Below are 27,576 nucleotides of genomic sequence, written 5' to 3' on the forward strand. Positions count from 1 at the left end.
TATATAATATATAAATATATGATATATGAAAACATATAATATATAAAAGATAAATTTTTATATAGAAATATATAAAATACATAAATATACAATATAGAAATATATAAATAAAATATATAAAAGGTATATAGAATATATAAATATCTAATATATAAATATATAAAGATATAGTAATATATAATATATAAATATATAAGAATATAATAAATACAAATATATAAAATATACATAAAATATACAAATATATATAATATATAAATATGTATAATATATAGAAATATATAACAATTAAATATATATAATATAGACATATATAAAATATATAAAAATATAAAAATATAAATATATCCTATAGAAATAGATAAATAAAATATATAATAATGTATATAAAATACAAATATATAAAATATAAATATATAGGAATATAATAAATACAAATATATAAAATATACATAAATATATAACTATATAATATAAAATATAAAATATATAATATAGAAATATCTAAATATATAAATATAAAAATAAAAATATATGCAAATATATAAAATATACACAAATATATAAATATATACTATAGAAAATATATATAATATATAAATATATAAATATGTAAAAGATATAAATATATAAATATATAATATAGAAAATATATATAACATATAAATATATAAATATGTAAAAGATATAAATATATAAATATATATAAATATATAAAGATGTATAATATACATAAATATATATAAAATGTATAAATATATATAACTATATATAAATATATAAAAGAGATAAATATATAAATATAATATATAAATATGTATAACATACATAAATATATATATAAATATATAAATATATATAATATATAAACCAAATATAACCCTGCCAGAATATTCCATTTCTATGTGGATGCAACTGAATCTCAGAATCCGCAGGAGTGAAATGGCAGGAAATGGTTAATGCACAATTTGGGTGAATTAAGGGCAGTACCTTTAAATAATCATCTTTCCAAAAATTGCATCCCAAAAAGGGAAAATCCGGCAGTGGAGCACTGAGCTCTGAATCCCTGGGAATAACCTGAATATTCCCAGGGATTCATTGCCCACCACAGGATTTAACTCTCCATGAGAAGCCCGGAGCAGTCCCAGAATTCAGAATTCAGGTGACAACGATGGAGCAACAACATCAACAGGATTTGATTCCCATCACATCTCAATTCTGCCTCACTCCTTGTGCCAACAGGTTGAAACACAGGAAATGTCACAGACCTGACGGATTTTAAGAAAAAAAAGGAATTTTTTTGAGCTGGAAATGCAAAACAAAGACTTGGGAGTTCCACCTTTCTGCAACAACAGCACATTAATTCTGTATTTAACAGCAAGAACAGCTCCCTCCTTGGAGGCCACTCAAGGAAAAGGAGAGAGGCAGAAAGAGATTCCCAGAAATGTTCCCTCCCGTCTCCTAAAGCAGAACATTCTCCTTGGATGTGCCACTTCCAAATGGAAAGCCCCAAGGAAAGGGAAATCCCTGGAATCTTCACAGGAAGGACCAAGAGAAAGGAGTTGGTTGGACTTGGAGGCCTTTTCCAACCTGAGCACTCCTGGGATTTCAGGGATGAAGGCTCTGAACAGGGATCTGATTCCTCCTGGAATTTCGGGGATGAAGCCTCTGGAACGGGGATCTGTTCCCTCCTGGGATTTCAGGGATGAAGCCTCTGGAACAGGGATCTGTTCCCTCCTGGGATTTCAGGGATGAAGCCTCTGGAACAGGGATCTGTTCCCTCCTGGGATTTCAGGGATGAAGCCTCTGAAACGGGGATCTGTTCCCTCCTGGGATTTCAGGGATGAAGACTCTGGACAGGGATCTGTTCCCTCCTGGGATTTCAGGGATGAAGCCTCTGAACAGGGATCTGTTCCCTCCTGGGATTTCAGGCATGAAGCCTCAGGAACAGGAATCTGTTCCCTCCTGGGATTTCCGGGATGAAGCCTCTGGAACGGGGATCTGTTCCCTCCTGGGATTTCAGGGATGAAGCCTCTGGAATGGGGATCTGTTCCCTCCTGGGATTTCAGGGATGAAGCCTCTGGAACGGGGATCTGTTCCCTCCTGGGATTTCAGGGATGAAGCCTCTGGAACAGGGATCTGTTCCCTCCTGGGATTTCAGGGATGAAGCCTCTGGAACGGGGATCTGTTCCCTCCTGGGATTTCAGGGATGAAGACTCTGGACAGGGATCTGTTCCCTCCTGGGATTTCAGGGATGAAGCCTCTGAACAGGGATCTGTTCCCTCCTGGGATTTCAGGCATGAAGCCTCAGGAACAGGAATCTGTTCCCTCCTGGGATTTCAAGGATGAAGCCTCTGGAACAGGGATCTGTTCCCTCCTGGGATTTCAGGGATGAAGCCTCTGGAATGGGGATCTGTTCCCTCCTGGGATTTCAGGGATGAAGCCTCTGAACAGGGATCTGTTCCCTCCTGGGATTTCAGGCATGAAGCCTCTGAACAGGGATCTGTTCCCACCTTCCCAGGCCCTGGAGAGCTCCAGTGGGATGTGACCCTTGGCTGGACAAGACCAGGGAAGGGACAGGGAGACTGAAGCTCACAGGGAGTGTCACAGGACACTTTGTCACCTCCCCTGTCACAACATTCCACCTTTAACCTCAGTCTGACCAGCATTTGGAAGGTCCTGGCAGCAGTTCAGGAGTTCAGGGCAGGAATTTGGGATTTTTCCTGGTGAAGGAGGGAGCAGATGATGTTTTCAATTTTTCATGTGCTTCCCTCACTTTTTTTTTTTTTTGAAATGTTGTCTTTTTGCACACTCAGCTGTTCATGTTTTGCTTTAAGAATTTTTTAGTGAAGAAAAAGAAAACTTGGTGCAAAAGTAAAAATAAATTTCAATTAGACACTCAGTGTCTGGATTTGGAGCCATCACATGTGATATGAATAATATTTATTTCATTAATAATGGACATAAAGCAACTTAGGACAAATTTTGACAGCCTGATAGTGGAAAAATAGGGAATCACCAGGAAATCATGGAATGGTCTGGGTGGGAAGGGACCTCAAAGCCCATCCAGTGTCATGGGCAGGGACATCTCCCACCATCCCAGGTTGCTCCAGGTCCTGTCCAACCTCCTGAGCAAACAATTAATTCCTAATAAAACAAAACCTAAATCTCTCCTCTCTGGCTTAAATCCATCCTCCCTCATCCTCCAGTTGCTCCTGATGCTCCATCACTTTTTCCTAACATGAATTTTGATGGTGCCCAACAATTCCATGGATCACAAAGGGCCTTTCCAGGCACAAATCCAGGTGTTTGCCTCTGGAATGGCCACATTTTGGGAAGAAAAACCCTTGGAACACACCCCAGGTCCTGCTCAGGGGCACAAATCACCACCTCATTTTTGAGGTTTTCCAGGAAAACCAACACAACCCATTCAGGATGAGAAATCCCTCAAATCCACTGGGATCCACTGAGGGGTTTGGACCAACATGAAGTTTTAGCTTTTAAAAAGCACCATTTTCCAGAGTGAAAATGGGTTTTTATTAAATTATGGCTTGCACATTATTCATCTCTTGAAGTCCATCAGACCCATTAGCTGGGATTCTCCTCCCTCATCCCATCCATCACTTTTTGGGAATGTTTTCCCAGCCTGGAGAGGAGCTTTTCCCTGGCTGAGCAGGCCAGGAGGGAACACTTTAGGAAGGTCTATTTTTTGGGGAGAATTATCCAAAAAGCAGTGAAGGAAACCCTCCTTCCTTCAAGCTCCTCTGGTTGTGTTGTCTCCAGGCCCATGGCATGGGATTTACATGGGATTTACACGGGATTTACACGGGATTTACACGGGATTTACACGGGATCTACATGGGATCTACATGGGATTTACATGGGATTTACACGGGATCTACATGGGATTTACATGGTATTTACACGGGAATTACACGGGATTTACACGGGATTTACATGGGAATTACACGGGATCTACATGGGATTTACACGTGATTTACACGTGATTTACACGTGATTTACACACCATACACCACCTGGGGTGAAAACAAACCCTCCTCTTACTCCTTAATTGCCACATCCAGAAAATGGCTCAGCACTGAAGGACTCCCTGAAAATGTCCCATTTTCCACCATCCCAGTGGCAGCCCAGTTTGCACCAGTCCAGCCCTCCCAGTGCCATTTCCATGAAGCAGTTCCATCACCAGGCTTATGTTTTCCTCATTTATACCATTTTTGATGCCATGGGATGAATTTTAAGGATGGAAAACCCCACCTGAACCACTCCTACTGATTCCCTGGAATTGTTCAAGGCATGGCTGGATGTGGCTGAGCCAACCAGGGGGTGTTCGGTCCCAGGTGGGATTCCATGAGCTTGGGAGCCTTTTCCACCCTGGATGATTCCATGGGAGCTGTTGGGATGAATTCCCTCATGAACAGCCCAAACCCATCGTGACTCCAGGGGTCTCTGGATGTCTCCACATCCAGAAGTTTTCCCAGTATCCCAGTGGACACATCCCAGCTCCCACCATTCCCATAGTTGAGAGCAACTGGGGCTGTCACTCCCAAGGAGAGAAGGATCAGGTCCATCATTCCCATAGTTGGGACAAATTGGGGCTGTTATTCCCAAGGAAAGAAGTATCAGGTCCATCATTCCCAAGCTGGGAACAACTGGGGCTGTCACTCCCAAGGAAAGAAGGATCAGGTCCATCATTCCCACAGTTGGGAACAACTGGGGCTGTGACTCCCAAGGAAAGAAGGATCAGGTCCATCATTCCCATAGTTGGGAGCACCTGGGGCTGTTATTCCCAAGGAAAGAAGGATCAAGTCCACCATTCCCACAGTTGGGAGCACCTCTGGCTGTGACTCCCAAGGAAAGAAGGATCAGGTCCATCCTCTGAAGATTCTCCACGTGCACAAACACACTCAGGGTCTCTGAAAGGGTTTTCACAATAAAAACCAGCTACACATCAATAAAACAACGTCAGGAAACAAAAGGCTCTTCCTTTTAACCCTCAGCCCTGGCTCCTGAGTGGGAATTTATTAAATCCACATGATGGAGCCCATGGAAAACACCCAGGAGTTCTCCTGCTTTTCCAGGCCTTCCACTACATTAATTTTTTTCTTTACAAGGGAAATAGGTCAAAAGCAGGAGACAGACCCACTTTGTGTCATCAGAATGACAAGCACTCAGATTTATTGGGGATTCAGACTCACAGCTGGGATGCAACAGGAGTGATGTCACCACTAGCAGAGCCTTTCCCAGGGAATGTCATTAAAGGGAATAATCCTGAGCTGGAAATATTTCTGAGTGTGGAAAGAAGGAGGGAGGAAATGTTATTAAATCCACTTTATTTCGAGGGAACTTGGATAAAGAAAGAGGGATTTGAGTGATGTGCAGTGCCTGGAATCTGACATTAAACACAGAAAATAATATATATAATAATATTCTGGAATGTTTTATATATTTTCAGGGATCTTTGATACAGAATGTTCCTAAAGCAGCTCATAAATAGTTATGACCTCTTCATTTTCTGCATCTATTTGTAAGTGTTCAGATTTGCTGGGTATTATTGACCTGGGGAAAGGGAAATTTGGGAAAATAAGGATTCAACTTTAAAAAAAAAAACATATTTAAATGTAACTCTTCCAAAACCTCTACAATTAGATTTCAGAAAAGCAATTAAAAACCAGGAATAAAAATCAGATTCCTGGAAATTCCAGGTCTGTTGGTTGTAAAGTAATAATTTTGAAATGGATTTATGAAGATTTATGTCCATGACCTTTCCTTCCTCTTGCCCTTCCCCTGCTCTGAGTCAGCTCTTTAGGAACACACCATTTATTTCCCAAACCCTCCTGTTTGATTTGTTATTTATTTGTCATTTATTTGTTAATTATTTGTCATTTATTTGTTATTTATTTGTTACTTATTTGTCATTTATTTGTTATTTATTTGTCATTTATTTGTCATTTCTTTGTTATTTATTTGTCATTTCTTTGTCATTTATTTGTTATTTATTTGTGAATTATTTGTTAATTATTTGTTATTTATTTGTCATTTATTTGTTATTTATTTGTTATTTATTTCTTATTTAATTGTCATTTATTTGTTATTTATTTGTCATTTATTTGTTAATTATTTGTCATTTATTTGTTATTTATTTGTCATTTATTTGTTATTTATTTGTTAATTATTTGTCATTTATTTGTTATTTATTTGTTAATTATTTGTCATTTATTTGTTATTTATTTGTCATTTATTTGTTATTTATTTGTTATTTAATTGTCATTTATTTGTTATTTATTTGTTATTTATTTGTTAATTATTTGTCAATTATTTGTTATTTATTTGTCATTTATTTGTTATTTGTCATTTATTTGTTAATTATTTGTTAATTATTTGTCAATTATTTGTTATTTATTTGTCATTTATTTGTTATTTGTCATTTATTTGTTAATTATTTGTCATTTATATGTTATTTATTTGTCATTTATTTGTTATTTATTTGTCATTTATTTGTCATTTATTTATTATTTATTTGTCATTTATTTGTTATTTATTTGTCATTTATTTGTCATTTATTTATTATTTATTTGTCATTTATTTGTCATTTATTTGTTACTTATTTGTCATTTATTTGTCATTTATTTGTCACTTATTTGTCACTTATTTGTCATTTATTTGTCATTTGGGAGCTGTGACCCCACCAATGCCCATGGAAAGCCCTTTTTTAATGCACAGGCTTCAGATAAAACCTGAATCAAACTGACCTTTTTCCTCATTAAGCATCAGATTGAAGGTGGGTCTGCTCGTCCTGTTCATTCCAAGCTGGAAAAGAATCAATTAAAACAGAAAATGAGCAATAATGAGCCACACTCAGGATGTTCAGATTTCAGTATTAAATGACTCTTAATTATTTCTCCACATTGATAAACACTTAAGAGTTTCTCAGATTATTATTCCTCCTCTGAGACTGAAATAACTGTTTGCACTTCAGACTTTGCAGGGATTTCACTTCCTAATGAATCATAAACACAGGAAAAAATCCCAATATTTAAGTCATGCTGATCTCAAAGTTCTTATTAAAAAAAAGCAGCTTTGCCACAGTTTAATCTGTGCTCTGGAATCCAAATTTTTCAAATAAGACCCAAATATCCTGTGACCAAACCCCTCCATGAGCAAAAATATGGACAGAGCCAAATATCTATTATTATTATTATTATTATTATTATTATTATTACTATTATCATTATTATATCTTATAATTATTATAATATATTATTATATTATAATTATTATAATATTATTTTATTATATATTATTATTTCTCATAATTATTATAATATTTATTATTATTATTATTATTATTATTATTATTATTATTATTATTATTATTATTATTATTATTATTATTGATATTTGAATGTATTCATATTTTCACTGATGAACTTGGAAATTAATTACAATGCTGATGATAATAATAAACAACAATAATATTCATATAGAAATATCCATATTAAAATTATTATTAATAATAATAACAACAATAATTTTAATATGGATATTTGGATCTATCCATATTTTTGCTCATGAACCTGGAAATTAAATAAAATAATAATAATAATAATAATAATAATAATAATAATAATAATAATAATAATAATAATAATAATAATAACAACAACAACAACAACAACAACAACAATGTTCACATAGAAATATCCATATTGAAATTATTATTAATAATAATAATTTTAATATGGTTATTTGGATCTATCCATATTTTTGCTCATGAACTTGGAAATTAATAAATAATAATAATAATAACAACAATATTCACATAGAAATATCTATATTAAAATAGATATTATTAATAATAATATTAATATTATTATTAATAATAATTTTATATGGATATTTGGATCTATCCATATTTTGCTCATGAACGTGGAAATTAATTTATAATAATAATAATAATAAAACAACAACAATAATACTCATATAGAAATATCCATATTAAATAATAATTATTACTATTAATAATAACAATAATAATTTTAATATGGATATTTGGATGTATCAATATTTTTGCTCATGAACGTGGAAATAAATTTATAATAATAATAACAAAACAACAACAACAACAATATCCATATCCAAATATCCATATTAAATTATTATTAATAATAATGATAATTAATTATAAGTATTAGTAATTATAATTATTAATAATAATTTTAATATGGGTATTTGGATCTATCCATATTTTATAATAATAACAACAAAACAAAACCAACAATAATATCGATATTGAAATATCCATATTAAAATTATTATTATTATTAATAACAACAATAATAATTTTAATATGGATATTTGGATCTATCAATATTTTTGCTCATGAACCTGTAAATTAATTTATAATAATAATAAAATAAAATAAAAATAAAATAAATAAAAATAAAATAATAATAATAATAATAATAATAATAATAATAATAATAATAATAATAATAATAAAAATTTCCACAACAAATAAATAAAGGAATGAATGAATGAATCAATCAATGAATTAATCAATGAATGGATAGATGGATATATAATTTTAAAATAATCCCTTTCCTTACACACTCAAATATTCCCTCATTTCATAATCCAGGTTTTCTTACTGACACTTGTCCTCCAGCCTGTCACCATCACACAATCACCAAATCCAATTAAAACATGCAAATAAAACCCTCCTTGGAATGACTTGGAATCCCAAAATTCCTCTCAGGAGTTTAGAATATTCCATGTCAAAAATATTCTGTAAATATTTCCAAGCACAGCCTCAAATTCAGGCTCCACAGGTCAAATTTCTAACAGCAAAATGAAAAAAAAAATCAAAATATCTTCCCTATTTCCCTAAACCTTTCCCAGAGATTGCAGTGGGTTTATCCCTCCCTGTCCCAGGGATTCTGGGGGAACACTGTCCATGTTGGCTCCAGGGGGGTCAGGCAGAATTTTGGGATTTTCTAAGAAGCAAAAAGCACTTTTAGGAATGAAAATGTACCAATGTGGTTAAAAATCCTTATTTTGGGGCAGCCAATCCAGCCCAGCCCCTTCCCTGCCCCACTGAGGGGCCCAACTGCAGATGGGCATCATTTCATTGCAAACTAAAGCTAAAATTAAAACTAAAATTAAAATTGCAATCAAAGCCACACACGTTGCTCCAGGTGGGGCGGTGCAGCTTAGGGATGTCTCCAGCCTTTCCTGCAGGGATTTACCCAAAGCTTTGGAGCAACTTAAAGCCATGGAATTAGCCTGGGGGTTATTTATAGCTCTGCCTGGAGCTGCCCAGGACATTCCTGCTCCCCATCTGCTGCTGGTGGCAGGGCACAACCTTGGATTGATTGTGGAAATCTATAGGAATAAGGGAATTTTATTGTGGAGTTCAGGCAGTGCAGCCACACTGGGATGTCCCCCAGGATGGGGCACTGGAGTTGTGGTGTTTTAACTGGGACAAAATCGCTCCCAAACGGGGCAAATCCTCCACGTGGATCCCACCAGCACAGAAGGGAATCTTCTCACCACTGGAATGCTGGGCTGCACCTGTTGGCTCCACACAACTGGGGAAATAAAGGCCAAAAAAGCTTTTTGTGTTGGTCTCCCACCAATGGGTGCACTGTCCATGCTCTGCCAAGGCAGGACCTGCTAAACCCTGAGATGAGCTCAGTTGGTTAAAACTTGGTTGTAACAATGCCAAGGTCATGGGTTCAATCCCGTGTGGGCCATTGACTGAAGAGTTGGACTTGATGGTCCTTGTGGGTCCTTCCAACTCAGAACAGTCTGGGATTCTGTGAAATCTTCTCTACCTCAGCCCTACTGAGTGTTGAAGATGCTTTTTGCTTTGTTCTCTCACCAGTGGGTGCACTGTCCATCCTCTGCCAAGGCAGGACCTGCTAAATCCATCTCCACCTCACCCCACTCAGTGCTGAAGAAGAGGAGGCTCAGGGGAGACCTTATCAAACTCTACAACCCCCTGAAGGGATGTTGTACCCAGGTGGGGATTGGTCTCTTCTCCCAGGCAGGTAGGACAAGAGGGCACAGCTTGAGCTCTGCCAGGGGAGGGTTAGGTTGGATAACAGAAAGAAATTCTTTGCAGAGAGAGTGCTCAGGGATTGGAATGGGCTGCCCAGAGAGGGGGTGGATTCCCCATCCCTGGAGGTGTTTAAGGTGACACTGGATGTGGCACTGAGTGCCATGATCTGGTGAGCACAGTGGGGTTGGATCAAGGGTTGGACTTGATCATTTCAGAGGTCTCTTCCACCCCAGTTCATTCTGTGATTCTGTGCTTTTTGCTTTGGTCTCTTTGATGCACTGCTCATCACCTGCCAAGGCAGGACCTGCTAAACCCTGAGATGAGCTCAGTTGGTTAAAACTTGGCTGTAACAATGCCAAGGTCATGGGTTCAATCCCCTGTGTGGGCCATTGACTGAAGAGTTGGACTCGATGGTCCTTGTGGGTCCTTCCAACTCAGAATAGTCTGGGATTCTGTGGAATCTTCTGTACCTCAGCCCTACTGAGTGTTGAAGATGCTTTTTCCTTTGGTCTCTCACCAAAAGTCCACCATGCCCTGCCAAGGAAAGACCTGCTAAATCCACTCCTCTACCTCAGCACCACTCAGTGCTAAGATGCTTTTTGCTTTGTTCTCTCACCAGTGGGTGTCCATCCTCTGCCAAGGCAGGACCAGTTAAATCCATCTCCACCTCACCCCAATCAGTGCTGAAGATGAGAAGAGGAGGCTCAGGGGAGACCTTATCAAACTCTACAACTGTCTGAAGGGATGTTGTACCTTGGTGGGGGTTGGTCTCATCTCCCAGGCAAGTAGGACAAGAGGGCACAGCTTGAGCTCTGCCAGGGGAGGTTTGGGTTGGATATCAGGAAGAAATTCTTTGCAGAGAGAGTGCTCAGGCATTGGAATGGGCTGCCCATCCCTGGAGGTGTTTAAGGTGACACTGGATGTGGCACTGAGTGCCATGATCTGGTGAGCACAGTGGGGTTGGATCAAGCGTTGGACTTGATGATCTCAGAGGTCTCTTCCACCCCAGTTCATTCTGTGATTCTGTCATTCTATGCTTTTTCCTTTGTTCTCCCACCAATGGGTGTCCTGCCCATCCCCTGCCAAGGCAGGACCTGCTAAATCCACCTCCACCTCACCCCACTCAGTGCTGAAGTCGCCTCTTTCTCTGGTTATTTTTTCTTAGCATTGGCCCAAACATTTCACCTTGAACTTTCACCCCCAAATGAAACCCCCAACCCCTCCCAGCCCCACTCCTGGCCCCACAACACCCACCTACATTGCTCCTCATGGTCTTGCTTGCAGTTGCCTTGGGGGTGTTCAGGGTTCCTCGCGGTGCTGGGGCCCTCGGGGCTGTGCTGCAGAGAGGGTCCTGCTGAGCCCTGCACGGTGGGCTCTGTCCATGGAGCTGGTGGCTGCTGGGCTCCCTCCACCCTCATCTGCTGCTCCCCACTCACATCTGCAGGGACAGGGACAGCATTGGGGGCAAGGCATGAGCCACAGGGCTTTACTGCCCCTCTCCTGGTGCTCTGAGCACTCCATTTGTGGTGTGGGCTGTGATAATGTTTGATTTTAAAGGGTAGGATGGATCAGGTCTAAAAAACAAAGTGCCTTTTACTACCTAATGAGGCATCACTGGCCAGAAGGTGAGTGAATTCCTACAAAAACGAGTGTATGGACCCTTAGTAGGCAAACCCTGAGATTGGCTCAGTTGGTTAAAACTTGGCTGTGACAATGCCAAGGTCATGGGTTCAATTCCCTGTGTGGGCCATTGACTGAAGAGTTGGACTTGATGGTCCTTGTGGGTCCTTCCAACTCAGAATAGTCTGGGATTCTGTGATAGAGAGAGGGATGGATGGATGGATGGATGGATGGATGGATGGATGGATGGATGGATGGATGGATGGATGGATGGATGAGCTCAGTTGGTTAAAACTTGGCTGTGACAATGCCAAGGTCATGGGTTCAACCCCCTGTGTGGGCCATTGACTGAAGAGATGGACTCCATGGTCCTTGTGGGTCCTTCCAACCCAGAATAGTCTGGGATTCTGGGATTCTGTGATCTAAGAAGCTGATTTCTTCAGCCCCCTTGAGCTGTGCTAATTAATCCAGACTAAAACCCAAATAAAGGCAAAAAGATTGGGTTTTAAGGAGTTAAGCCTGGCCTGGTAATTCACACTAAAACCCAAATAAAGGCAAAAAGGTAGAGTTTTAAGGAGTTAAGCCTGGCCTGGTTGGATGTGGGTGACACCAGGAGGAGTTACAGCCCTTGCAGGACTCTCAAGCAATTAATCAGACTGTTTTAGGGGTGAGATGGATGGGAGCTCGTTAGGTTAAAGGTATATGCAAAGAGTTAATGGATAAAGCCTCAGATCTGAGAGGCTGAGGGTGGGTATGGGCAGAAAATCTGGAATTATTGGGGGTTTTACATCCTTTACACAATAAATGATCAATTAAAAGTGCTGCACCACCAATGAGTTTTGAGTCCTACAGGAAATATAATGAATTTGTTCTGATTTTGGCATTTGGAACCTCTTTAAGGGCTGTTTTTCATCACAATGAAGGTTTGGGTTGTGGCTAAAACCTTCTCCTGTCACAGAAAACCCACTGACACAAAACAGGAATAAAAAGCTCCAGGTAAGCCAAAGGAACAGCCAAAAGAACACACAAGTCACAATATTGGTCACTGACAAGCCACACTCAGGCCAGGGATATTCTTATGTAATATATGGATATTATTGAATAATTTCAAAGCATGGCCATTATTATATAATGGTGGTATTATATAATAACACATTTCAAAACATTACCAGTGTTATATAATATATAATTATTCCCAAACATGGCCATTTTAATGCAGGTTATTCCCATAATTAGAGATAAATAAGAATCCATGGCTTTACAATGCAGCTTATCTTTACAGGAACAAAACAAAGAGGAAGGTGGGACAACCTGCCATTCAAAAATTTGCATAAAAAGGTATTTTAGATGGTAATTCCACTGTGCATGTCACAATCTTCATATCAAACCACGTGTTAATGATTAAACACATCCAAAGGTATTGATAAGAGCCATTGGCATGAAGAATTCCCCTGGAGCTTGTAATGCTGAGCACAGCAAACCCTGCAAAACCAATTTACTGGAAACAATTCCAATAGATGGATGAAACAGCCCAAGAATAAAACCTAAGTCAGAGCAGGGCTTAGGAAAACTGGGTCACATGGACAGTGCAAGGGCTGGAGCAGCACCAGGGAAAGAAGCTGCTGTTAAAGGCCTCAAGAAATCCACACAGAAATATTATAAACATTAATTTAAATAAATAACCTGATTTTTAACTTGCCAAAATGAAATAGCAGCAACAAATTAACGATAAAAATTGAGCCCATGGAATTGGACTTACACAGTGAGTAGAATATATTTATTTTCTCACTGCATCCATTTCCATGGCATCAAACTTCCCAGAGCATTCCCAGGAATGCAGGGAATGCAGGAATCCAGAGGTGACTGTATTTAGGGGGAAGACACATCTGTGTTTCCACAGCCCTTTGCTGTCTGGTTCCCTTTGTTGAGCTTTCTATTTACATAACAAGTCTGTGCCAACAGATTAAAAAAATCCTGTCCCCCTCTAATCTCTGCAGAAACAACATTCTTACAATTGTGGTATTATTGGGTGGAGCTACAATTAAAGACACTCAGGAAAAAAGGGAAAATGCCCCCAAACTGTTGGAGCAGTAAGAGAAATTATCTTTTTAACTTTGGTATTATTGGGAGGAGCTGAAATTAAAGATATTCAGGAAAAAAGGGAAAATACCCCAAAACTGTTATAACAGTAAGAGAAATTAACCTTTCAACTCTGAGCTGTCACAAAGGAGTACAGAAAGGGGGTAGCACTTCAGGTGGGGTTTAAATGCATTCCTTTCAAACCAAACTACCTGATTATTGGCTGTTTCTCAGGTTATTTTCCTCACTTATCCTGTGGAAAAACATTCCTTCAAAGCAGTTAATTCCAAATCACAGCCAGGTGCTCCAGGCTGGGAAACATTGGCACAAACTTAAGACACCAGTTTAGGAGAACCCAGTGGGATTGTGTCTGATTTTCAATCTTGGTAATTTCTAGTTTTGTGGGAAATTCACCCACAAGGATAGGTAGTAATTGCATTGTGTTTTATCCTACTAAAAATATGTGCAGGGTGTTTAATTTCCAGGGGTGCCACCACAATGCCAGGGGATAAACCAGCTGGAAACAGAAGAAATCATGTTAAAATCTGCAATCACTGTGGTTGCCACCTAAGGATGTGACAAGAAGAGAAATCCCACGATGGTTTGGGCTGGAGGGACTTTAAACCCCACCCAGTTCCATGTCCATGGGCAGGGACACCTCCCACTATCCCAGGTTGGTCCAACCTGGCTTGGACACTCCCAGGGATTGGGAATCCTCAGCTCCTCCAGATAGAGGGAACTCACCTACCTCAAAGCAGGAAGGCTGGTGGGTGGAATCCACCAGGATCTGGTGGGTCTCTGAACTTCTGGGAAGAACTGGAGAAGTGCTGTTTCTTCAAGTGTTTGTGTTTCTTTGAGGGGTTTGTTGCAATAAAGTCTCTTTTTCCTGCAAAAAAACCCACATGTTGGACTCAAAGGAGGTTTGGAGAAAGGCAAGTCATTCCTCACTTCCCTCTGGAAGGATCCCCTTCTGCCCTGAGCACACACAGAGCACCAGAGGATTCCCTGCAGTGCCAGGTGGGCTCCAGGTCTGGCTGTGTCCTCCTCTGCTTTACACCTGCCCAGGAATTAGGGCTGCAGAAATGGAGCCCACACAGCTGGGGAATGGATAAAAGGGCTTTGAAATGAGGTGTCCTTGAGAAGCTCTGCCACAGAATGTCAGAGAGCTAAAATGGTACCAAAGATGCCCAGTTTTGCTTATTTGGATCTGATTTATATACACACTTCCCTCTTTATACACTCACACACATATAGATATAACATGGAAAAAAACCCTAAGGAGTTTAGAGACCACTGAAAGTATCCTGCAGACTTGTGGTCTCTCTTCTCCTACAATGCCTGGTAGATTCTGTCCTTAAACCAAACCCAGCTACCAGGAATTCTGTCACTTGGACAGTGATGGCAGATCATGAACTCAGCCTAAGCACAGACTTGCATTTCATTTCATTCTTAGAACCAGCACAAACAGTGGGAGAAAATAGGTGTGTGTGACTAAGTCTGGACTAACTGCAGGGCCCACAGGACTGTGATGTTTCCCAAAGGAATCCCAACCAATCCAGAAGCCCTGGCTGAAACCAGGGCACTGTTGGCTCCTCAGCAGAAAGCCTGAGGACTGGGGGGACACCGAATTGTTTCCTCGCTCCTTCACTTCCCTGGAATCTGAGCAGGAGACCCCGGAGCTGAAGCCTGTCCTAGTTCAGCAGGTGGGACCAGTTTATCACTGTGTGGGTGTAACCAAAACTGTGCATTCTAAACCCTCTGTTCATTTCTCATGAACTGTTACCAATAGACCATTGGCAGCAGCTGCCCAGGGCACACCTGACCCCTCAGGCTGGAAGCTGGGTGGGAAAGAGCCCTGAGAGACAGGGGAGTGTCCAAGGTGGGTGTCACAGAGCCCAGAGAGACAGGGGAGTGTTCCAAGGTGGGTGTCACAGAGCCCTGAGAGACAGGGGAGTGTCCAAGGTGGGTGTCACAGAGCCCTGAGAGACAGTGGAGTGTTCCAAGGTGGGTGTCACAGAGCCCTGAGAGACAGGGGAGTGTTCCAAGGTGGGTGTCACAGAGCCCTGAGAGACAGGGGAGTGTTCCAAGGTGAGTGTCACAGAGCCCTGAGAGACAGGGGAGTGTCCAAGGTGGGTGTCACAGAGCCCTGAGAGACAGGGGAGTGTTCCAAGGTGGGTGTCACAGAGCCCTGAGAGACAGGGGAGTGTTCCAAGGTGGGTGTCACAGGTGAGACAGGGGAGGGTTCCAAGGTGGGTGTCACAGAGCCCTGGGAGACAGGGGAGTGTTCCAAGGTGGGTGTCACAGGTGAGACAGGGGAGGGTTCCAAGGTGGGTGTCACAGAGCCCTGGGAGACAGGGGAGTGTTCCAAGGTGGGTGTCACAGGTGGGACAGGAGCTGGGAGAACTCCCCTCCAGGGAGTCCTTGGCACCTCCACACCCACCTGAGGGCTCAGCTCTGCTCATGGGCCAGCAATGATTCCAAAATCCCCCCTGACTCACAGAGTCAGATCCCCCAGGGTGGAACTCCCTGCCCTGGGCGAGGGACTGGGTGTTCCCACCTGGGCCTGAGGGGATGGAATCTTGGGGTTTGGGGACCTCTGGGACCACTCATTGGATGCAGAGGAGGAGCAGAACCTGGACAGGAGGAGCCCACCACTGTGACCAGACTGTGCCATCATCTGCACCAACAGGTTTGTCCCTTCCTTTTCCTTTGGACTCGAGGGAACCACGTGGTGCTCAGCACAGGGGCCACCAAACCCCCCTGTGTTTGTGCCCCAGGGGGTGGGTTACACTGCTGGGGTTTGTGGGTTAAACCAAATTTCACAGAATCACAGAATGAACTGGGTTGGAAGAGACCTCTGAAATCATCAAGTCCAACCCTTGGGCCAACTCCAGTCCCTTTACCAGATCATGGCACTCAGTGCCACGGCCAAGCTCAGCTGAAAAACCTCCAGGGATGGGGAATCCACCCCCTCTCTGGGCAGCCCATTCCAATGCCTGAGGCCTCTCTCTGCAAAGAAGTTCTTCCTGATATCCAACCTAAACCTCCCCTGGCAGAGCTCAAGCTGTGCCCTCTTGTTCTACTTGCCTGGGAGAAGAGACCAACCCCCAGCTGGCCACAACTTCCCTTCAGGCAGTTCCAGACAGTGCTGAGGTCACCTCTGAGCCTCCTCTTCTCCAGGCTAAACACCCCCAGCTCCCTCAGCCTCTCCCCACAGCACTTGTGCTCCAGTCCCTTCTCCAGCCTTGTTGCTCTTCTCTGGCCCCGCTCCAGCCCCTCAATATCTCTCAATATTTCTCTTTGTGTCACTGCATTTATTGTAGTATTTTTATTAAACTGTAACTCAGCCTTTTAACCTCTCTTGAGCTGGGCTCATTTCTCCTGCTGGTTCACCTTTAAAGCAGCACAAGCCCCTTCCCCACATCCCAGGGCACAGCTCAGCCCCTGCTTCAGGGCTGCACCATCCATCCCCTCCCAAGACAGCCGAGCTGGGTGTCCCTGTGGGATTAGCCTCAGCCTGGATCAGCTCCCTGATCCCTGGGGCTGGGCAGGAGTGGCACGTGGGCAGGGATGAGGAGCTCTCTCCCAGTGGGAAAGCACCTGGAGACAGGCAGGGTTTGCTCATTCACTCCTGGGTCCTGCAGCACCAACACCCCTTCTCACCTCCCGTCTGCGGGGTGGGACAGTCCCTGCTGCACTAAAACCAATATCCCTCTGCCCACACTTTGCAGCTCTGAATTTTAACTGCTGCCACGCCAAGGAGCAGGAGGAATGTGCAAAACAAATCTGTTTTGAATAGCTGGCTGAGGCCATCACAAAGCTGCTGCAAACAATGCTTGGCTTCCTCCCCGCTTACAATTCCCATCTATTATCCCAATATTTGCGAGACACGGGAGCTGGAGCAAACGCAGCTAAAGCAGAACAGATGGCACAAGAAAGGAGAGGCAACTCTCCTGCCTTGCAGGGCCACCTTTGCACGAACATATGGCCTGGCCTGGGCTTTTGTGTGACAAGTTGGGCAGCTGAGCAGAGCTCGGACGTGAGTGATGGCCGTGGGACAACACGGGGCACCCGGAGAGCCTGGGGGTGGATGGGAACAGGCAGGGCTGCAGGGAGGGGAACCCAGACTGGAGGGGAGCCTTAATTACTGCCACAGCTCTTTAATTATTTGATGTATTATCACAAGTCTAACATACTATTTCCTTTATGTGTGGGATATATGTCTAATACTATTTCCTTTACTTATGATATATGTCCAACACTATTTCCTTTACATATGATAAATGTCTAACATATCTCCTTATGTATGACACATATATATCTAACATACATATTTCCTTATGTATGACATATATAACATACTGTTTCCTTTATGTATATAACATACAAACATGTTTCCTTATGTATATGTGTCTAACATACTAACATATCTCCTTATGTGTGACACATATATAACATACTAACATGTTTCCTTATGTATGATATATATAAAATACTATTTCCTTTATATATATATAACATACTAACATATCTTATGTGTGACATATTAACATATTTCCTTTATGTATGATATATATGTCTAACATACTAACATGTTTCCTCATATATGACACATATCCTAACATACTTCCTTGTGTATGATACATGTCTAAAATACTAATTTATTTCTTTATGTAAGATACATGTGTCTAACACTAACATGTTACCTAATGTATGACACATATATGTCTAACACATGAACATGTTTCCTTGCATATTACACATACATGTCCAACATACTAACGTGTTTCCTTATGTAGGACACACATATTTCTGACATACTATTTCCTTATATATGACACACATATGTCTAACATGCTAACATATTTCCCTATGTATGACACATACATGTCTAACATACCAACATATTTCCTTTATGTATGACACATACATGTCTAACATACCAACATATTTCCTTTATGCATGACACATACATGTCTAACATACCAACATATTTCCTTTATGTATATGTCTAACATACTAACATGTTTCCTCATATATGACACATGTATAAAATACTAACATACTTCCTTGTGTATGACACATACAAAACACAATTTCCTTCATGTATGACACATGTCTAACATACTAACAGGTTTTCTTATGTATGACACACCTATTTCTAACATACTATTTCCCTATGTATGACACATACATGTCCAACATACTAACATATCTCATGTATGATACATACATGTCTAACATACTATTTCCTTATGTATGACACATATATGTCTAACATACTAATGTATTTCTTTATGTATGACACGTGTCTAACATATGAATATATTTCCTTATGTATGACACACACATGTCTAACACACTAACATATTTCCCTATGTATGATATATATGTAACATACTATTTCCTTTATGTATGATACATGTATGTCCAACATACCAACATGTTTCCTTATGTATAACATATATTTCTAACACACTATTTCCTTATGTATGACACACACATGTCCAACATACCAACACATTCCCTTGTGTATTTGACATATATAAGTCTAACACACTAACAAATCCACTTTCCATATGTATATACATATAAACAACATTTCTCAATGGTGTCATTTGAGTGGCTGTGGCTCTGAGCACAGAAGATGTAAGAAGGGATATTTACCTATTTTTTGTCTTAAAAAAAGAAGAGTTAGAATTTTAATTTGCAAGAGGAACAAACCAGTTGAGTCACCACCTCCATCCAAGAAATCCTCCCTGTCTGGTACTCCCTGAGGGCAGTGACAGGCACTGATAACACCCCTGACCCCCCTTTTCTCTCACCAAAAGCCTGGGGTTTGACAGCCAAGGTGCTCCTCAGCCACCCCACACATCTGGGGGGATAAACACACAACTGGGGCTTTGTATGATCCCAGTTTGGTTTTTCTGTTATTTGTCCTACCCAAGTGTTGCCAGAGGCACAAAAGAGGCAATTAGTACAAAAATTCAGTCCCACAGAGTAAGAAATAAGTGAATTTCTTTATCAGAGAATTCCAGAGCGGTTTGGGTTGGGAGAGACCTTAAAGCCCATCAATGCCAAGCCCTTCCATGGGCAGGGAATGCTCTGCTGGAATGGGATGTGCAGGATCCCACCCCAGGGAACTCCCTGTGCTTTTCTCTGTCTGGGCAATGTCTCAGTTCCCAAAGGTGGGAGAAGCAATCCAGGAGCCCTTGGAAGGAGGAGAGGACCATGTTATTAACCCAGTGCCCTCTTGATTCCTCTTGCTGATCACACAAAATATAAATATCACAAAAAAAGTGAAGACATTTGGTCAAACCACCAAAAAGGAGACAGCAAGAATTGTCTCCCCAGCCCAGGGGCCACTCTCTCCCCTTCCCTCCCCTCCTGAGCTCCCACACTGGGCTCAAATTTTCACAGCCCAGACCCACCTCAACCCACCAGAACAATTTCATTTCTCTCCCTGACTCTGATTATTTTATATAAATATATTTGTGCTGACCCTGTATTGGGTCCAGTCCTGTTTAACATCTTTATTGATGATTTAGATGAGGGGATTGAGTCCATCATCAGCAAATTTGCTGATGACACCAAATTGGGAGGGAGTGTCGAGCTGCTGGAAGGCAGGAGGGCTCTGCAGAGGGAGCTGGACAGGCAGGAGGGCTCTGCAGAGGGACCTGGACAGGCAGGAGGGCTCTGCAGAGGGATCTGGACAGTCAGGAGGGCTCTGCAGAGGGACCTGGACAGGCAGGAGGGCTCTGCAGAGGGACCTGGACAGGCAGGAGGGCTCTGCAGAGGGATCTGGACAGTCAGGAGGGCTCTGCAGAGGGAGCTGGACAGGCAGGAGGGATGGGCTGATTCCAATGGGATGAGGTTCAACAAGGCCAAGTGCAGGTCCTGCCCTTTGGCCACCCCAAGCCCTGCAGCGCTCCAGGCTGGGCACAGAGTGGCTGGAGAGCAGCCAGGCAGAGGGACCTGGGGGGACTGAGGGACAGGAAGCTCAACAGGAGCCACCAGTGTGCCCAGGTGGCCAAGAAGGCCAAGGGGATCCTGGCCTGGATCCAAACTAGCGTGGCCAGCAGGCCCAGGGCAGTGACCCTTCCCCTGGACTCTGCCTTGGGGAGGCCACACCTTGAGTGTTGTGTTCAGTTCTGGGCCCCTCAGTTGAGGAAAGAGCTTGAGGGGCTGGAGCGGGGCCAGAGAAGAGCAACGAGGCTGGAGAAGGGACTGGAGCACAAGTGCTGTGGGGAGAGGCTGAGGGAGCTGGGGGTGTTCAGCCTGGAGAAGAGGAGGCTCAGAGGTGACCTCAGCATTGTCTGGAACTGCCTGAAGGGAAGTTCTGGCCAGGTGGGGGTTGGTCTCTTCTCCCAGGCACTCAGCAATAGGACAAGGGGGCACGATGGGCTCAAGCTCTGCCAGGGGAAATTGAAGTTGGAGATCAGAAAGAAATTCTTTGCAGAGAGAGTGCTCAGGGATTGGAATGGGCTGCCCAGAGAGGGGGTGGATTCCCCATCCCTGGAGGTTTTTCAGCTGAGCTTGGCCGTGGCACTGAGTGCCATGATCTGGTAAAGGGACTGGAGTTGGCCCAAGGGTTGGACTTGATGATCTCGGAGGTCTTTTCCAACCCAATCCATTCTATGATTCTGTGATTCTATGATCAGAACTTTTCTCATTCCTGTAAGAACACAGCACAGACAACTCTACAAATACCTGAATAACCAGGACCCAGCAGGAGAAGACAAGGATACCTGAATCCCTGATCCCAGAGCCCCAAACCCATCAGGAAAGAAAATATTTAACACAGCAAGAAGAGGAACAGTTTATATTTTTGTTGTCATCACATCATAAATATCTTCTTTCAGACATGACATTATGCCATTGTTTAAAATTCAAAGAAAACAACATCAACTTCTCTAAACTGTGTTAATTCTTAGAAATCATCCTGCCTGGAACTGGAAAGGCTGAGAAAATCCAAATTAATTTATCTGGAGAAGGGATTTCACCCCCAGTTCCCAGCACATCCCAAACCAGCCAGGGATATCCACCAGGGTTTCCACCAAGCACTTCTTTCAAAGGGATGCTGTTGCTAATTAGCACAACTAATTGCCCAATTCATTGATAAAAGTACCAGGGTGGTGTTTTAACAATCCCCTGGCTCAGGAGTCCTAAAGCAGAATTCAGTTTCTGGAATTCTGATTCTATTCTTGCTCAGGTTAATGGAAGGTGTCCCACTGAGTTTAATATAATTCACTCTGGATCACTCCTGAGTCTCTATTTATATAAATTGCCCCACTATTCCAATCTGTTTGATCATTTTCAAATTATTCATAGATAAGATCAAAATTCTGCAAAAATTTAGCCCAGGATTGAAGAAGTTTCCAGAAAGTTTCCATGGATTTTACACAAGGATTTCATGTCTTTATAAAAGTCTGGGTTTAAAGTATTTCTAAGCACCAGGGTACTAAATACTCAAATATTTCTCTGGATTTTAGAGCTGTTTTAAAAGACATGTTAAATATCATTAATGAGAAATGGACTAAATGGCACTGGGGAAAAAGTGCCCACCCCCTAAAAAAGCCAATAAAACTCATTTTCTTGCAGGGTTTTCTGGGTTTGGGAAGGGGCCAGAACAAGATTCTGAGTCACAACTGGGCTAAGCTTAAATTTGCTTTTTAATTACATGATTTTATATAAAATTTGCTCTATAACAAAAAAACAAAACAACCAACCCTTTCAACCCAACAAAACTTCTACTATAGAAGGAGTTAAACCCATTTAATTGCTCTGCAAGTGATTTTAATTTAATAATTACACAATTATATTATTTAATAATTTAAATATATTAATTATTTAATATTATTTATTTAATAACATATTTATATGATTTTATAGAGTATATTATGTATTTTATAGAGAGAGAAGGACTGGCCAAAGGCCTCAAATCTTGTGCTCTGTCAAAACACATCCAGAGGCACCACATGGAACTCTGGAAAGCTGCTAAAAAATTAACTCCCCTAATTAATTAAGCAGCCAGAGAGTCCTCCCATTCCTCTCTGCACACTCAGGGAATGTCAAAGGGCTCTGGAGATCCCCAACATTTGCATTTGAAACCACACCAAGACCAGCCTGAGATAAAATCCAAGTTTTTCTGGTGTTCAAAGGGTGCACATTTTCAGCTGTTTTATCCCATTTTCCTTAAAATCACGGATGAGGTTTGTGGGTTTATTGTGCTCTTTTGCTCCCCAGGCTTGAAAATTGAGTGTTCTGAGCTTTGAGCTCACAGGAATAATTGGGTTTTGTTTTGCTGTCAGGCCTTGAGCTGTCAGGGACAAGGACGAGCTCAGCATGGACTGGGACAAATTCTGATGTGTCACAGGTTGTCCCACCAGTTCTGTTTGTTGGCAAACCCTGAATTATCAATTTATTAAACTTGCAGATGTTATGGAAAAACTTACTAAAAAATCACCCATTTTGTTTTCTCTGGAAAATCTTCCCAAGAAAACCTCATCAGAGACATCTTCAGTCATAGAATCACAGAATCATGGAATGGATTGGGTTGGAAAAGACCTCCAAGATCATCAAGTCCAACCCTTGGGCCAACTCCAGTCCCTTTACCAGATCATGGCACTCAGTGCCACGGCCAAGCTCAGCTGAAAAACCTCCAGGGATGGGGAATCCACCCCCTCTCTGGGCAGCCCATTCCAATCCCTGAGCACTCTCTCTGCAAAGAATTTCTTTCTGATCTCCAACTTCAATTTGCCCTGGCAGAGCTTGAGCCCATCGTGCCCCCTTGTCCTATTGCTGAGTGCCTGGGAGAAGAGACCAACCCCCACCTGGCCAGAACTTCCCTTCAGGCAGTTCCAGACAGTGCTGAGGTCACCTCTGAGCCTCCTCTTCTCCAGGCTGAACACCCCCAGCTCCCTCAGCCTCTCCCCACAGCACTTGTGCTCCAGTCCCTTCTCCAGCCTCGTTGCTCTTCTCAGTTGGGTTGGAAGAGACCTCTGAGATCATCAAGTCCAACCCTTGATCCAACCCCACTGTGATCACTCTGGCACTGAGTGCCCTGGGCTGGTGATCACAGTGGGGTTGGATCAAGACCTGGTGGATTCTCTGTCCCTGGAGGTGTTTAAGAGGACACTCAGTGCCACATCCAGTCCCTTCTCCAGCCTCGTTGCTCTTCTCTGGCCCCACTCCAGCCCCTCAATCTCTTTCCTCAACTGAGGGGCCCAGAACTGAACACAACACTCAAGGTGTGGCCTCCCCAAGGCAGAGTCCAGGGGAAGGGTCACTGCCCTGGGCCTGCTGGCCACGCTAGTTTGGATCCAGGCCAGGATCCCATTGGCCTTCTTGGCCACCTGGGCACACTGGTGGCTCCTGTTGAGCTTCCTGTCCCTCAGTCCCCCCAGGTCCCTCTGCCTGGCTGCTCTCCAGCCACTCTGTGCCCAGCCTGGAGCGCTGCAGGGCTTGGGGTGGCCAAAGGGCAGGACCTGCACTTGGCCTTGTTGAACCTCATCCCATTGGAATCAGCCCATCCCTCCTGCCTGTCCAGGTCCCTCTGCAGAGCCCTCCTGCCTGTCCAGCTCCCTCTGCAGAGCCCTCCAGCCTGTCCAGATCCCTCTGCAGAGCCCTCCTGCCTGTCCAGGTCCCTCTGCAGAGCCCTCCTGCCTGTCCAGCTCCCTCTGCAGAGGGAAAATTTCAAATGCCTTCCTTAAGCATTTCCTACTTTTCCCATCATGTCAATGGGTCTCCAAGGATGTGAATTTATAATAAGGGGAAAACAAAACAAAAATTTAAGAGCAAAATGGGGGGAAAAAAGCACTTTCCTAACTTTCCAGGCCACCTCTATGTAAAAAAAAAGTTTTAAGCTTTCATGGACAGACAGATTTTAAGTTTGCTTTCCTTGAGGTTCCTGTTCAAAGAAGGAATTATTGAGGCAAAAAGCAGAACTCTAAATTGGGGTTGGTGTTACAGCAGAAAAGAAGAATTTAGTTTATCTTCAGCACCACATTCTGACTCGATTCCTGTTTTAAATATTATGTGTAATTAATAAATAATGACAGGAGCTCTTGGCTCTTATTTTAAACCAGTAGCTCTTTAAGCAAAAATAAATTCAGTTTAACTTCAATTTCCTTTTCCTTCACAGAAATTTCTTGTAGAATTCCAGGAAAACATAAGGATGGATATCTGTAAAATGTTTCAACACCACAAACTGAAATAATAAAGAATCTCAAAACTTTCTGGAGATATCCAAGTTACTCTGCCCAGGGGAAACAAACCCTTAACTCTGATGAGAAAAATGAGATACTAAAAAAAAAAATAAAGAATGATAACAATTTTTGCTCTGTTGTCATGAATTTTAAAGAGAGAGAAATATTTGCATTGCTCAAACATCTCACTTTGAAATCACAAGCAAACCCCTGAGCTTGATTAATTTGGTTACAATTAAAAAAGGGCTGGGAATAAATCCTGGGTGCTCGTTGCTCCCATTCCCTCCCAGGAAAAGCCTTTGTAGTTGGCAATTTTATTTACAGTATCTAAAAACTCCAAACATCAGCCCTTGATTTATTTCCAAACTGTATCAGAAGAAATGGGGCCCATGGAAAAGAAACTTCTTGTTCTGGGCAAAAACTTGGCAGAGTGGGACAAAAATTTCTGCTTAGAATTATCAAATCTATTTAATATCTGCTCTTAAAATGTGGCTCTGAAATGCACCTAAAAACAGTGACATTGAGGGGCAAGGAGGATCCTAAGGAAAAACAGGAATATCTTATGGGATTTACATAAAGAATTGTTATAAAATATCTTTTTTTCCCCCCCAAATCCTTTCAGTGATTTCTGTAGAAGAAACTTTGGAATTAAGGAGGTTTCATTCTATGAAATTCCTGGAGGTAGAATTGGTTCATCCTTTTTGGAGGAATTCCCTTGGGATTTCACACAATCCCAAGAGAGGGCAGAGAGAGGAGGAAAACTGACTGTTCCCAGAAAAACCTTGGAAAAGGCCATTGGGTTCCACGGATTTAATGGGAATTCAGGAAAAACTGATGGCCTGCAGATGGATTGGGTGGGAATGACGGGACATGATCCTGCTCCTCCCTTGGAGTGACTAACCCCAAACCACTGTCCTGGATTCAGGAGAACCAAACAGCTTTGGGAATTCTGGACACTGGGAGAGGTCCAGCTTTAACAGACACATTCCCACATCCTGGAATCCGGTGGTGCAGGGATGTCTCAGGGACAGCAGGGTGGGATAACCAGTTTGCTGCTCTGTTATTCCTGGATGTGCCCCCAGCACAAGAAAGATGTGGAGATGTTGGAGAGTCCAGAGGAGGCCCAGGAGATGCTCCAGGGCTGGATCCCTCTGGAGCCAGGCTGGGAGAGATGTGGGGTCACCTGGAGAAGAGAAGGCTCCAGGGAGACCTGAGAGCCCCTGGCAGGGCCTGAAGGGGCCCCAGGAGAGCTGGAGAGGGACTGGGGACAAGGGATGGAGGGACAGGACACAGGGAATGGGATATTGGGAATAGATGGGATATTGGGAAGGAATTGCTGGCTGGGAGGGTGGGCAGGCCCTGGCCCAGGTTGGGCAGAGAAGCTGTGGCTGCCCCTGGATCCATCCCTGGGAGTGTCCAAGGCCAGGCTGGAGCCACCTGGGCTGGTGGGAGGTGTCCCTGCCCATGGCAGGGGTGGCACTGGGTGGGCTTTGAGGTCCCTCCCAATAACTTTGTATGTTGATGAGGGGACTGGAACATCTCCTGAATAGAGCCAGGCTGGGAGAGATGGGGGGGTCACCTGGAGAAGAGAAGGCTCCAGGGAGACCTGAGAGCCCCTGGCAGGGCCTGAAGGGGCTCCAGGAGAGCTGGAGAGGGACTGGGGACAAGGCCTGGAGGGACAGGACACAGGGAATGGGATATTGGGAATAGGTGGGATATTGGGAAGGAATTGCTGGCTGGGAGGGTGGGCAGAGACTGGGATGGATTTCCCAGAGAAGCTGTGACTGCCCCTGGATCCCTGGGAGTGTCCAGGGCCAGGCTGGAGCATCCTGGGACAGTGGGAGGTGTCCCTGTCACCAAGAGTTCCAAGAGTTCTCTATTTGTACTGCTTGAAAAGTAAAGATTAATAATATATATATTATATATTATATGTATTATAAAGATATATATTGGATCTGCAGAACAAGCAAAATAAAGATAATATATATTTATATGTACTATAAGACACATATCTGCAGAACAAGCAAAATAAAGACCATATATAATATATATGTTATATATGTATTATAAAGATATATAATAGGTCAGAATAAGCAAAAGAAAGACTATATATTTATATGTATTATAAAGATACATATTAGATCTGCAGAACAAGCAAAATAAAGACCATATATATGTTATATATGTATTATAAAGATATGTACTAAATCTGAAAAACATGTAAAAAAAAGATTATATGTTATATATGTACTATAAGACACATATCTGCAGAACAAGCAAAATAAAGATGATATATTCATATGTATTATAAGATATATATTGGATTAAATATGTATCATTATACATATTAGATGTGCAGAACAAGCAAAATGAAGACCATATATATGTCATATATGCATTATAAAGATATATATCATATCTGCAGAACAAGGAAAATAAAGATTATATATTTATATGGATTATAAGATATATATTGGATAGAATATGTTATATATGTGTTGTACATATTGCACATTATATGTAATTATATGTAATACATATTTACATGTATTATAAGATATATATTGGATGGAATATACATGTTATATA

At 42.0% G+C, this 27,576-nt stretch overlaps 1 protein-coding gene across 5 annotated transcripts in view; it reads right to left on the reverse strand.

Moving 5' to 3' along the window:
* MBD5 (methyl-CpG binding domain protein 5) overlaps positions 1 to 27,576 on the reverse strand; it is a 116,930-nt gene that overhangs the window by 39,219 nt on the left and 50,135 nt on the right. For 3 of the 5 annotated variants that reach the window (XM_071561992.1, XM_071561993.1, XM_071561997.1), the window contains 3 exons: positions 14,529 to 14,666; positions 11,336 to 11,519; positions 6,771 to 6,828 (listed from right to left, as the gene is read on the reverse strand). The gene's annotated coding sequence lies outside the window, so the exon portion shown is untranslated. The remainder of the gene's footprint in view (positions 1 to 6,770; positions 6,829 to 11,335; positions 11,520 to 14,528; positions 14,667 to 27,576) is intronic. The other 2 variants (XM_071561995.1, XM_071561996.1) reach the window with 1 other exon arrangement.

This window comes from Pithys albifrons, chromosome 8 (assembly GCF_047495875.1).
Source record: "Pithys albifrons albifrons isolate INPA30051 chromosome 8, PitAlb_v1, whole genome shotgun sequence".
NCBI classification, from domain to species: domain Eukaryota; kingdom Metazoa; phylum Chordata; class Aves; order Passeriformes; family Thamnophilidae; genus Pithys; species Pithys albifrons.